General features: G+C 46.8%; 1 protein-coding gene across 1 annotated transcript in view; it reads left to right on the top strand.

Moving 5' to 3' along the window:
- Window positions 1–14,947, top strand: part of LOC124594784 (CDK5RAP1-like protein) — a 130,714-nt gene that overhangs the window by 92,577 nt on the left and 23,190 nt on the right. The window lies entirely within an intron of this gene.

The raw sequence follows: 14,947 nt of genomic DNA, 5'->3' as shown, positions 1-14,947 counted from the left end.
TTCATGTGGGTAAACGCTCAAAAATGTGTGTTGATGTATGTTGAACTTCACTTTGAGCCACTGACAGTTTTAGTACTGCGCAATAAAGCTCATTTTTTCATTTGGAGTTGTATGGCGATCACTGTTCTTCTGAAATTGTGATGTATTATTTATGATGAATTTCTTTAATTCATGTGTGTATTTGAAATTATTAAGGTAGCAGGGATAAAATACATGTAGTGAAAGGTTATATCCTTGTTGTACAGGAACTAGACTACAGTTACAAAGAGTCGAAGTACATGAAACAGAAGTCATAATTGAGAAAGGAGTGAGGTAGGATTGCAGCCTATCCACAGTGTTATCCAGCCTGACAAATTTGCAAGCATTAAAGGATCCAAAGAAGAATTTGGAGAAGGTATTAAATTTCAGGATAAAGTAATAAAAACCTTGAGGCTTGCCAGTAACATAGTAATTCTGCCTCAGAGAACAAAGGTGTTGGATGTGTAGATGGACCAAATTGATAGTCTTGAAAAAGGTTATAAGATGAGCAACAAGAAAAATAAAACCAGGGCATAAGAATGTGGTTGAATTAAATCAGGCGATGCCAACGACATTAAATTATGAAATGAGACACTAAAAGCATTAGATGACTTTTGTTACTTGAGGAGCAAAATAGACTATTGAAGATTACGTGAGTATATTCTGGGAAATGAGTGTTTGATAATGACAGCTCAGTAGGGTCATTAAATTGCCCAGCGACTGCAGGTAGCCAGCCAACGACGAACTGCACTCAAGCATTTAGCAGGAGCCCCATTGCTGCTCTGCTACCTGATATGTGCATTTCAGAAACGTGCCAGTGAGTGTCTCACATACAACTGGTGCTGCTGTTTCTTTGTTTGTGTTCATAGTTCATTTTGTAGTTTATTTTGTTTTTGTTGTTGTTAGTGTTTATTTACTTCTGTTTCCTTTTAAACAATGTCTGGTGCAGCGAGTAGTGCCAGCACAACATGTGAAGTGAAGAAAAGTGTGCTACAGAGCCAAGCACGTAAATTCGCATGTTCAGTGAGGGATTACTTTGAAAAAGAAAATGAAAAAGGTGAGCCCTTATTTCCTGTTGCTTAGGTTTTTAAGGAAACTGCACCAGCATTGAAAATAAGCAAGAACATTGTTGTCACAATAGGGAAAAAACAGTACAGTATAGACTGTGGTGAGAGTGGCACAACAAGGCTGCATACATCAGAAAAGAAGCGACCAAGGAAGAAGCAAGTGACAGCTTTGGACAATTTTCAGAAAGATGCTCTTCGTCATTGTGTATATGGCTATTATAAGAGAGGGGAACATCCCACTCTATTTAAATTACTTGAGTCACTTCAGAAAGACAGTCTTTTTGAAGGATGCAAAATTTCATTATGTACTATGCTGAAAGACATAGACTTCAGTTGTTCAGTGTTTAATGCACATAACATATTGATGGAAAAGGTGGATGCAGTCACATGATGATGCAGATTTCTATACAGATTCATGGGTGTGAGATTCAAAAATGTAGTGTTGCTAGACGAAACATGGGTTATGCTAACCATTCATTATGCAGAGGCTGAGTGATGGAAAGCTCGAGGGGACCACAGTAGTGTCTGTTGGAAGAAGAGGGTGAATGCAGGTATATCAGCTGGTTTTGTGCCGAACTGCTTGTTAATGTTCTGGTCAAAAAAGACAGGTGATTACCACAAGGAGATGAAAGTTGTGGATTTTCAAAAGTGGTTCGAAACATCGCTTATGACGAATCTGACAAGTCCATCAGTGATCATCACGGACAATGCCCCTTATTCCATTGTTAACAATAGGGTGTCAACTTCTGCAATGAAAAAAGGAGATATTATTCAGTGGCTGAAACAAAAAAAAGTGGGTTTGAGAGAAGATATGAAGAAGGCAGAATTACTTGAAGTTGTGGCACAAAAGAGACCACAATCTCTGACATGGATAATTGATGAGATTGCCAAAAGGCACGGGTATGAGATTGTTCTGCTTCCTCCATACCATTGTCACTTCCAGTGCCATTGTGAACAGTACAGAAAGTGTCACCAGAGGGGCAGCCAGAAATGAAGGCATTATGAAAGAATGAGTAGAAAATTTAATTATACAACTGGGAGTACAATCAGTGCTGCAGAAGACTATTTTAAATCAGATTCTGATAGTAAGGACAGTGGTGGTTTCCCATTAGCATAGCCCCCTGCAGGTTCTGGGGTTAGAATAGGCTCGTGGTATTCCTGTCTGTCGTAAGAGGTGACTAAAAGGAGTCTCAAACGTTTCGGCCTTATGTGAGGGTCCCCTGTCGGGTTTGACCTCCATATCTCAAAATTTTTCCGAAGGGTGAGCCGATTGGGGAAGGGTGCCTTACTTGGTGCATTGCGTCCATCTTGCATTGAGAACTTTCGCCAGCTTATTCATCGTTGCATTGCAGTCCTGCCTGCTCTCCATCTCTTGGGCATGGATACGTTCCTGTGTGCACTTTCCGCCATTCAATGTGCAGTGCCATTTTCTGCACTGACGGCGACCATGGACTACATGTCACCTAAAATCCAGCACAGTAGCCAGTCCGTTGTGGTGGGGCCGCCATGTACCCTGTTGGTTGTAGCCCCCTGACAACACAGGGATCACTCTACTGATGCCTGCGCCATTAATTCCCCATGTATGCCAAGGAGTAGATGACCATCTCCCTGGGGCATCAGCACTCCCAGCAATGGCCATCCTGCCAGGTGGCCTTTGCTGTGGCTGGGTGGCGCTCGTGGGGAGGGCCCTTGGTCGGAGTAGGTGGCATCAGGGTGGATGACACACAATGAAGTGTGGCACATCTTCTCTTGCTGGTGGCCAGCCACCAGCAGTCTTTAAGCGTTCAAAAGCTCGCTTTAAGGCTAAAGTGTATGACCCCAAATCGTTCGCCTCCCTGGGCACACCATGGGAGGAACGAAAGGCTATGAATGACAGTGAAAGGTATTCGCACCGGTATCTCATCTGTACCAGAGCTGACGGGGAATCCTTTGTGTCCATGAAGCCTCAGTTCTTTGTAGAACATTTAGAAGACAAGTTCGGGGAGGTGGAAGGCTTGTCCAAAATGCAGTCAGGGTCAGTCTTAATAAAAACAGCATCCTCTGCCCAGTCATGAGCCTTGCTCACTTGTACGAAGCTGGGGGATATTTCTGTTACTATCACCCCGCATAAAAGCTTAAATATGGTCCAGGGCTTTATTTTCCATATAGATCTTCTTTTACAGTCCGATGACGAGCTGCACGCCAACTTAGAGCGACGAGGTGTCCATTTCCTCTGGCGCGTCCACCGGGGTCTGAGGGATCACCAAGTTGCCACCAGTGCCTTCGTCTTGGCCTTCGAGGGTGACACATTACCTGAGAAGGTCAAGGTGATGGTGTACCTTCGTGATGTCAAGCCATATATTCCTCCCCCGATGCGGTGCTTCAAGTGTTGGAAGTTCGGCCATATGTCTTCCCGCTGTGCTTCCAGCCTCATATGTCACAATTGTGGTTGACCATCCCATCCTGATACTCCATGTGCCCCGCCTCCCATCTGTGTCAACTGCGGAGAGCGCCATCCCCCTTGCTCTCTGGACTGTTAAGATTCTACAAAAAGAACGGAAAATAATGGAATACAAGGCCCTGGATCGACTGACCTACACTGAGGCTAAGCGGAAATTTGAACGACTTCATCCAGTACACATGACGTCCTCTTATGCCGCCACTGTCACTCCTGCTACAGTTCCCATAGCTGTACCACACACTGTCAGCTCTCAGAGCCAGAGGACCACACCTGCCCCTTTGATGGTGGGGGCACTTCACTCCCTGTTGCTCCTGCTCCATCTACTTCAGGAGCAACACCGCCCCAACCATCGGGGACATCTGTTCCCCCTTCCCAGCCGGAGAAGCGCCAGACTTCTTCAGCTCCTCTCACCAGGAAGGGGTCCCTTGGGGACCTCCCTTTGCAAGTTCAGACCAGCGGAAAAGCAGATACCTGCAAGTGGCTGAAACAACCGCCGGTCTCTGGTTGTAGGGCCTCACGGTCGTCGTCCGTCCCTGCGACTGACCCAGGGAGCCCTCCCAGCCTGTCCCGCCGAAGGCAGAGTGAGAGAAACAGAAGGAGAAAAAGATTTGTAAGAATCCCGACATTGCGGTGGCACCCGTCCCACCGCTTCCTAAAAGCTCAGCGTCTGAGGATGAGGCCGAGATTCTGGCGTCTGATGAAGACCTGGATCTCGCCGGACCCTCAGATGCAATGGATGTCGCTCGTGCGGGTACTGAATCGGTGGCAGCAAGTGACCCAGTGGCGTAAACTGCCCCCCCATTCCCTTCACGCCTTTCTCAGCCATGGACAATACCATCCTCCAGTGGAACAGCAGCGGTTTTTTCCACCATCTAGCTGAGCTCCGACAACTTCTCAGCCTTCACCCTTTCATATGTATTGCTCTGCAAGAAACTTGGTTTCCGGCAATGCGAACCCCCGCCCTCCGTGGCTATCGGGGTTATTATAGGAACCGGGCCGCTTATGAAAGGGTATCTGGTGCCATCTGCATCTATGTGCTTCACTCCCTTCACAGCGAGTCTGTCCCTCTGCAAACACCTTTAGAGGCTGTCACTGTTCGGGTGTGGGCACCACAGACTGTTACTGTCTGCAGTCTTTATCTTCCACCGGATGATGATGTCCTGCAGCATGTCCTGGGTGTGCTGATAGCCCAATTGCTGCCGCCTTTCCTGTTACGGGGCGACTTCAACCCTCTGTGGGGTGGGTCAGTGGCAACAGGTAGAGGTGCCTCTTTTGAGAATGTATTGACACAGCTCGACCTTTCGATTTTAAATGATGGTGCCTTCACATATTTCAGTGTGGTGCATGGCATGTACTCCGCCATCGACCTTTCGACCTGCAGCCCTAGCCTCTCACCTTCTGTCCAATGGAGTGTGCGTGAAGAACCTGTGTGACAGTGACCACTTTCCGATCTTTCTGTCACTGCCACAGCATCACTCTTCTGGGCGCCCTTGCAGATGGGCCATGAATAGGGCTGACTGGGACTTGTTCTCCTCCATGGTCGCTATTGCGCCTCTTTCTAATGATGCCGTTGATGCGGTGGTTCACTCGGCCACCACCGGCATCGTTACTGCTGCAGAATCTGCCATTCCCCATTCTTCTTGGTCCCCTGGGCGGAGGACTGTGCCTTAGTGGTCGCCTGAGATCGCTGAGGCGATTAAAGATCGCCGGCGGGCACTCCAGCGTCACAAGTGACATCCCTCCATAGAAAACCTCATCACCTTCAAACAGGTGCGTGCACGGGCCCGCCAACTTATCCGCCAACGCAAGCAGGAGTGCTGGGAACGGTATGTCTCCACCATCGGCCTCCATGTCTCTCCATCACAGGTCTGGGCCAAGATTAGACACCTCTATGGCTATCGGATCCCTGTCAGCATCCCTGCGCTCTCACTGAATGGAGCAGTTTGTACTGACTCCGACATAATTGCAAACCACTTGGCAGAGCATTTTGCTCTGAGTTCGGCTTCTGTGAATTACCTACTGGTCTTCCGCTCCATTCAAGAGCGGATGGAACATAGGAGCCTTTCAATTCGCATCCACCATCCTGAATCCTACAATGTTCCATTCAGTGAGTGGGAATTTCAGTGCCCTAGCCACTTGCCCTGATACAGCTCCTGGGCCAGATTGCATCCACTGTCAGATGCCGAAACACCTTTCAGTGGACTGTCAGCGACGCCTCCTCAACCTTTACAACTGTATTTGGGTCGAGGGTGAGTTTCCTTCGCAATGGTGGGAAAGCATTGTTATCGGCATTTTGAAACCAGGCAAGAACCCTTTGGAGGTGGACAGCTACTGCCCCATTAGCCTCACCAACATTCTTTGCAAGTTGCTCGAACGGATGGTGAGCCGGCGATTGAGTTGGGTACTTGAGTCTCGAGGCCTCCTGGCTCCATTTCAGGGTGGGTTCCATAAAGGCTGCTCTGCCGCTGACAATCTGGTGAGCCTGGAGTCAGCCATTTGTATGGCCTTTGCGCACCGTCAGCACCTCATCGCTGTCCTTTTTGACATGCGGAAGGCGTACGATACGACATGGCGCCATCACATCCTCTCTACACTTCATGATTGGGGTCTTCGGGGTCCGCTGCCGATTTTCATACAAAATTTTCTGTCGCATCGTACCTTCCGCGTGCAAGTCGCAGCCTGCCATAGTTCCTGCAGAGTTCAGGAGAACGGGGTACCACAGGGATCTGTCCTCAGTGTCTGCCTGTTTTAATTGCAATTCACGGGCTCGCTGCGGCGGTGGGACCGTCTGTCTCAGCTTCCTTGTATGTTGACGACTTCTGCCTCTACTATAGCTCCATTGGCATTGCAGCTGCTCAACGTCAGCTGCAGGGCGCTATCCGCAAGGCGCACTCTTGGGCTGTATCACATGGCTTCCAGTTTTCGGCTGCCAAGAGCTGCATTATGCATTTCTGCTGGCTACGAACAGTTTACCCTAAGCCGTGGCTTTATCTTGCCAGTGGACTTCTTGCTGTGGTGGAGACACATCAATTTTTGGGTATGGTTTTTGATGCCCGGTTGACTTCGCTCCCACACGTGTTGACGGCATCTTAACGCTCTGTGATGCTTGAACCACACCAGCTGGGGCGCCGACCGTTCTACCCTCTTACAGCTCTACCAGGCGTTAATCCAGTCCCGTCTGGATTATGGGAGCCTGGCTTATAGTTCAGCATCCCCATCTGCGTTGCGGGTGCTGGACCCAATCCTTCACAGCGGGATCCGTCTTGCCACTGGTGCTTTCCTTATCAGCCCTGTGGACAGCATACTTGTGGAGGCAGGTGTCCCTCCGCTGCAGTTATGGCGCCAGCGTTTACTGGCCGCTTATGCTACGCATGTTTGTAGCTTGCCCGGGCATCCTAATTATCGTCTCCTGTCCCCCAGTTGGTCGTCCGTCTTCCAGAACGTCGGCCCCGGGCAGGTTGTATGATCGTGGTCCGCATCAGAGAGCTTCTCTCTGGGCTTGGGGTTTTCCCCTCTTCTACCTCCTTTCCGCGCCCCTCTGTGTACATCCCCGTGGTGTGTGCCCCGCCCTTGCCTTCGGCTCGAATTGACACAGGGCCCGAAGGAGGCCTTCCCCTGCCGCTTTTATTCCATCCTTGCCACGTATCAGGGCTCTGGCGTTGTTTACACTGACGGTTCGATGGTTGCTGGTCATGTAGGTTATGCCCTAACTCTAGGGGACCATTACGAACAACGTTCCTTGCCGGCTGGCTGCAGTGTTTTCACTGCTGAGCTGGTCACCATCTAGAGTATATCCGCTCCTGCTCAGGTGAGTCCTTCGTTATCTGTAGTGAGTCCCTGAGCAGTTTATGAGTTATCGACCAGTGCTTCCCTCGCTCTCATCTGGTGCTGGCTGTCCAGGAGTCCCTCCATACTCTTGCCCATTGTGGCCGCTCTGTGGTCTTTGTGTGGACCCCAGGCCATGTTGGGATACCCGGCAATGAACATGTTGACAGCCTGGCCAAACAGGCCACCAGCAAACCATCTCTGGAAATTGGCCTCTCAGAGACTGACTTGCGAGCAATCTTACGCCGCAAAGTTTTCCAACTTTAGGACACTGAATGGCACAACCTGACCACGCCAAACAAACTCCGTCCTATCAAGGAGACGACGGATGTGTGGCGGTCATGCGAGCCACTCACAGGGACTCAGTAGCCCTTTGTCGGCTCCGCATTGGCCACACCCGCTTGACACACAGCCATTTGCTGCAGCATGAGGACCCGTCTCTATGTCGATGCAGGTTGGCTTTGACGGTGGTCCACATTTTGTTGGCCTGTCCACTTTTAAGGGTGCTCAGGCAGACGTTTGCACTGCCTGATACGCTCCCTGCCCTTTTAACTGATGACACTGCCATGGCAGGCTTTGTTTTGTGTTTTATTCGGGCAGGGTTTTTTTATCATTTAATCTGAGTGTTTGTTATGTTTTTTCGTGTTGATTCTGGCCTTTGGCCTATGATTTTAGACTTAGTTTTTAATGTGTCTCTCGGTGGTTGGCTTCTTTTTTGTCTCAATGGTTGGCCAACCACTGTCACACACTGTGTGATTTTAATCCTTTTGTCTGGTCTCTCTCTGTCTTTCTTGTGAGTGTCGTCTGTTGTTGTCTCCATTATTCGTTTTTATTCTGTATGGGTGTTTTCGAGTTTTGGAAAAAGGAACTGATGACCGTAGCAGTCTGGTCCCTTTAATCCCGCAAACCAACCAACCAACCATTAGCATAACTACATCACACTCACGAATGTTAGGAGTGAGCATCATATTGTGAGTACTATTTTCAAATTATAACTGTAAATATACTGATAAATTATTTAGTTGATCATTGTAGAGCTAATTAATATTGCTAATATTCAGCAAAGGAAACAAAAACTGTAATTGTTCAACAATTTGAGAAAATAGTTTTCATTTGTATTGTGATGTTTGTCAAATAACTTCATGATTTTTCAGCATATTAGATACGAAATAATTCTTTTCAATTTTTCAAGATTATATATTACAAGTATCAACTTTAAATAAATTCTTGCATATAAATATGAGCTGCATGTTATCAACGCTTTTGTTTCTGCTCCTACAGAATACGTACAAGCAGAGACAGAGCATTTGGCAACATTGCCATCTGCTAGCCTGAACTGTCAGTACCAATCACTCGTTTCACAGACTGTAGATCGTGTAACTGATCAGGAGGTGCTGAATTGAATTGGGGAGAAATTTGTGGCACAACTTAACTAGAAGAAGGAATTGTTTGGTAGGACACATTCTGAGGAATGATGGTATTGTCAATTTGGTGCTAGAGTGAAGTGTGGGGTATTAAAATTGTAGAGAGTGACCGGGGGATGAGTACCATAAACAATTCAATCTGTTGTATTCCCCCCCCCCCCCCCCTGCTGACAAAAAGAAGTTCAAATGAATGTAAGTTGGTAGTTATTCAAGGATGAAGAGGTTTGCACGGGATAGACTGGTGTGGAGAGCTGGATTGATCCAGTCTTTGGATTGGAGACCACATTGACATATTGTAGTACCACATTATAACTGGACGTAATGAACATTTAATGTTCATTCATAGTCTTTCATTGTAAAATGGATCTGTATGTTGTTTGATTGTCTGTGTGCATGATATATATAACTGTGGAAAATCAAGGTTGGAATATCAACAGTTATGAAAAAAATACATTGCTACTCACCGTAAAGATGACATGTTGTGTTGCAGACATGCACAACGAAAAGATTGTGACACATTAAGCTCTCATCCAAAGCCTTCATCAGAAAGGAGAAACATACATGCATTTACACAAGCAAGCACCTCTCACACATTTTTTTGACTGTCATCTGTGGCTGCTCAGGCCAGACTGAAACTGAATAGAAGCAATAATTTATAGTGGATTGGGGAATATGGAGGAATAGCAGGGTACAGGTAGAGGAAGAGGAAACAGTGCTGCTTGGTGGAGTGTGCAGGGACTAGAGGTGGCAGACAAGGCTACCCTGTGCAGCATCGGGAGATTGTGGTGTAGGGAGGGAAGGGAAGAAAGGGAGCAGAAAAGAGAGAAGCAGAGAAAGTGAAAAGCTGAGTGGCTGCATTGGCAGAGAGCAGTGCACAATGAGGGTGGGGGCATAAGCTGGGAGGAGGTGACGGGACAGATGGGGCAGAAACTGTTGGGTGGAGAGTGTGGGGACAGTAGGTTACCATAGATTGAGGCCAGGATGATTTTGGGAGGAGGAAGTGCTTGTCATATGGATAGCTCTCCATCTTTGTTGTTCAGGAAAGCTGGTGGTGGAGGGGAGCATCCAGGTGACCCAGGCTGTAAAGTAGCCATTGAAGTCGAGCATGTTGTGCAACAGTGTGGTCCAGTTTTCTCTAGGCTATAGTTTGAAAGTAGCCATTCATCCTGGTTGATAGCTTGTTGGTAGTCATACCAATATATTAAGCTGAGCAATGATTAGAGCAGAGCTGGTACACGACATGGCAGCTTTCACAGGTGGCCCGGCCTCTGATGGGGTAAGAAAAGCCTGTGACCGGACTAGAATAGGAAATAGCCCTCCACCCAACAGTTTCTTCCCCCTCTGTCCTGTCACCTCCTCCCAGCTCACATCCCCACCCTCACTGTGCACTGCTCTCTGTCAATGCACCCACTCATCTTTTCCATTTCTCTGCTTCTTTCATTTCCACTCCCTTCTTCCACTTCCCTAACTCCCTCACAGCCTCCCTATACTGTACCGGGTAGCCTTGTCTGCCACCTCTAGCCCCTGCATGCTTCACCAAGAAGTACTGTTCCCTCTTCTGCCATCTATAGCTCGCTATCTCTCCCCCTTCCCCACTCCACTATGGATTGTTGCTTCCATTCAGTTTCAGTCTGGCCTGAGCAGCCAGAGATAACAGTCAAAAAATGTGTGAGAGGTTTCCTTGGTTATGTAAATGCATGTATGTTTCTCTTTGTGTAACAGTCTTCTCGTTGTGCCTGTCTGCAACTTAATGTATCCTATCATTACTATGGTGAGTAGCACTCTATCCTTTCCATAATGTGTGTGTGTGTGTGTGTGTGTGTGAGAGAGAGAGAGAGAGAGAGAGAGAGAGAGAGAGAGAGAGAGAGAGTGAGAGTGTGTTTCTTCACATGCTCTGGATAGAAAATAGTACCTTGTAATTTGCTGCTTATTGTAGTACTTGGGCATGTACAGTGTTTCCTTTCTAATTGACATCTACATAATTTATCCAAATGTGATGAAAATGTCAGAGTCAGGAATGATATTAAACTCAGAAATGGTGATGTTGCAATTGAGTATTTGAATTCATAAAACTACTACCATTATCTTTGTGGAAACTTGGGAACAACAAACATCGCAGAGATGTCACTAGCTTTCTCCCTCTCCCTTGGGACACAAGCTGTCATTATCCTGCACAGTGCGGTAGTGCATCACGTACATTAGTTCATAGAGCACATGTGGTATCTGATTCTGAGAGCCTGTCGGGTGAAATACAACATTTGAAGACGGTGTTCCAACAAAACGGTTATTCTGAGAGACAGATACGTAATGCATTCAGGCCCAGGCGAGTTCAATCTATGAAGCAGAATGAAGATACTAAGACATCCACCACTTTGGCCTTTTTGCCGTATTTTGGTGCCATGTCGTCAAGAATTGGAAGAGTCCTCAGGAGATACGGAATTAAGTGTGTTTTTCAACCATCTGCAAAACTGAGAAACCTGTTGGGTTCAGTTAAGGATGACCTTGGACTGAGGAAATGTGGTGTGTACAAGATTCCTTGTCAGTGTGAGGCAGCATATATAGGCCAGACATGCCGCACAGTACAAGAATGCTGCGATGAACATCAGCGTCATATACGCCTTTGTGAACCGGAAAAGTCGGCAATTGCAGAACACTGCCTCATACAGGACATTGTATGATTTATGAAAAGATGGAAGTTTTATCCCTGGCATCATCTTTCTGGGACTGCATCATTAAGGAAGCAATACGTATCCATACATCTGCTAATCTCATCAACAAGGATACGTGATTTCAACTGAGCACAGCCTGGATCCCTGCACTCGCTGCTATTAAATCATGACGCGAAAATCAAGATTTTTTGATAACAGACCTGTCATAACACTGGCCTAGTACGGGCATTGGTGAGTAATGTCTGGCCGCACTGTTGACAAACATAGCGTACAGCACACGTGAGGTAGAGCCGCTCTGCAATTTTTGACAGAGGGAGTTTGAATATGACAAATCACTGCGCATGTGCGATTTCTGCAGCTGCGCATTCTTTGTGTGTGTGTTCTAAAAACGGGGCATCAGTGTGCATATCCCGTTAGTCATACCTAGCCACGAGTAAGGTTGAACCACCTGAAGATGTCGGACAGTTGCTCTGAAGAATTATTGTAGAATTTGCACAACGTGATCCGACGGCAAACCTGTGAAGACTATTTACAACATAAAAGTACTTTAATACATCAAGAAGGATAAAATGACAACCACTCAAGTGCGCTTTACTCATCTTAGCATTATTTTAAAGAAATGTGTTTTCTGAAGTCCCTTATGCACCTTTCAGACAATGAATATTACCATGACATTTAATATCAGCATTGTTGTAAAATTCAGATCGAATTATTTTCTCAGGACTGCTTGAGTTGACAGTACATAAAGTGTATGTAATAACACACACAGCAGAGAACACCAGTCAAATTATTTTAATGCCAAAACCAGAAGAATATTTAACACATCGTCCATGCACATTTCCAGATTGGCACCAGTTTGACAAACAGTGATCTGCGAGTGGAGTGAAGTCAGCTGTCTCATGGAACAGTACGGAATGAGAATGTGAACACTGCTCCAGGGTTAAATACAAGAATACTAGACGTTTCCTTATGGTGGCGCTGGCTGGCGGATGTGCATGCTGCTCTGGAGGCACAGCCATCCAGACTTCTGAAGGTGCCATCTCCTGGTGAATGAGCTTAGCTGCCATATGCCAGCATTGGTTGATCAAATGACATTTAATGGGCCACTGCCCCACATCCTGTTGACCTATGGCCAGTACAATTGATGTCATAACTACATATTACCAGAGTCCTCTCCTCTTGTTGGGTGTCTGTAAGCTGGTGCCACCCCAGAATCCCTAACTTGTAGTATGGGACAGCTCTCAGTACCCAGCAAGGCAATGTCCATTTCTTCTGTGGTGCAACCAGTGGATGCCCCCTGTGTTGCAAAGAGTTCCCTTTTGGCCTGTATTCAAGCATAAGGCCGAAGGTGACATGTATGGTGATGGGATGGCCATTGGTGGACACCTGCTGGTGGGATGCCAGCCTCAGGTGGTGCCAACGCTGGCACAGTTACCTGGAGCTCTGGAGTGGGAGATGGCTCTGGCAGAAGAGACACCAGTTGTTCCGGTGGGGCCTCTGGCTGCTGAGTATGGCTGTCCGTATCCAGGCCATGATGAACTAGCAGAGGGCTGGAAATGGGAATGGAGGAAGATGAGCAAGGCATAGCATCATATAGGGGCAGAATCAGTGAAAGGGTCATCAAAGACAGAGGTGAGGAAAGAGAACCAGGAGCAGAAGGGATGGATGATATTCAAGGGATGGAAGGAGGTGGTGAAGGCCAGTTCTCCACTCACAGGTGGAGGTGAATGCGGTGGCAGGTCACCAGCCTACCTTTCGCTTGCAATGTCAAGATGTGCCAGCCATGCTGGACGACACTCGGAATTCGCACTGACCAGCTGTGTGAATCCAGCTTAGAGTCCCAGGTATGGAGTGCGGCATTGGAAGGGCGTTAGAGTGGTAAGCAAGAGACTCAGTACTGTAGGTGGCTGACAACCATGCAGGAGCTATGCTGGCCCTTCTCAACAATGGGAGTGAACCTGTAGGAAGTAAGAAAGAAAGCATATGAGTACTTCACTGCATGGGCGTCACCAATATACTTCTTCATTTTCATCTTAAAAGTGCAAACAAGTCGTCCTGCCTCCCCTTTTGGCTGAGACTGGCACAGGTTGCACAAACATGTTGAATACCATGGTGTGCACAAAAATTGTGAAAAGGATCTGAGAGGTGAATTGAGGACTGTTGCCAGTTGCCAGGGAGAAAGGGAATAGGTTTCAATGATCACCAACCTATACATTGACCCACTCCCACAGCCGTGATAGCTCAGGCTACGATGAACAACATTGCTGTGGAGACGCCTGATAAACTGCACAGTTAGAGCAAGCATTGAGTAAATGTTCAATATCATGATCAATTCTGGTCTGGCAGGCATGGTGACAAGCCAACATCGTGCTCAAGGTGCCCCAGTGATCCTGCTTATAAGGTGAAGGGGGTCACAGCAGCAAGTTGCCAGAAGTGACCACCTGTGGAAGAGTGTTGTCTGTGGACAGTAAGAGAAAACCATCAATCAGCATGACTCTGTGTCTCAGAAAAAAATAATTGCAGATGGAATCCAAAGCATGAGATGTAGGCCACTCAGGCCACCATTGCTGAACATATTTCCACACTTGATGAAGAGTGGAGTCAGAGGCGATTGCTTGAGTGATGTGAGAGCTGGTAATAGGGAATCCATCCACAGTTCAATGAGCTTCCTCATTGAGATAAAAAAGTGCTTCATCTTGATCAAAACCCGAAAGAGCATTTGCATTTGAATGCTGAGCCATAGGGTGGAAATGAATCTCATTATTATACCTACTAAGGAACAGGACCCACTATTGTGGTCTGTCTGGCAGTTGTGCCGTGCACCTAAAAAGAGATGCTAATGGACTATGATTAGTCACCAAATGAAAATTAACATAGAGAAACACATGAGATTTCTTCACAGCATAAGTAATAGCGAGAGTCTCCTTTTCTGTTTGAGAGTAATTCTCCTGTGTTTCATTAAGCATTTTCTACGCAAAAGTGGTGGGCTGTTTTGAACCATTAGTACAACATTGAAACATATGGCCTTCATGCCATACTCTGATGTGTCCAATGCACTCACAAACTGAAGTCCCGGCTGATAGGTCGCCAAGTACATGTCGGAATGCAAATCATTGTTCAAAATCTTGAATGCTTGGTCATAGGCAGGGATGCACTCAGATGCCACACTTTTCTAAAGCAGTTGATTTAAAGGATTGGAAACTAAAGCACCTTGTGGAAGGAACTTGTAATACACAACTTTGCGTTGAGTGCTTGGAGCTCTTTCACATTTGTTGGGCATGGAACGGTGACAATAGCCGCAACTTGACTGTCTGTTGACTGAATCTGCAGATGAAAAACAACATGTCTCAAGTATTCTATGAAGGTTGGAAGAATTGTCACTTTTCCAAATTGCACTTAAGACCTAAGTAACATGAGGTCTGAGACAAAAGATGAAGGTTGTGGAAAGGGTCCTTGATGATGGGATCAGTAATGGCAGTGTAGTCGAGGTGGTTGATACAACAA

Source organism: Schistocerca americana, chromosome 2 (assembly GCF_021461395.2).
Source record: "Schistocerca americana isolate TAMUIC-IGC-003095 chromosome 2, iqSchAmer2.1, whole genome shotgun sequence".
NCBI lineage: Eukaryota > Metazoa > Arthropoda > Insecta > Orthoptera > Acrididae > Schistocerca > Schistocerca americana.
This window is presented reverse-complemented; position numbering and strand designations above follow the sequence as displayed.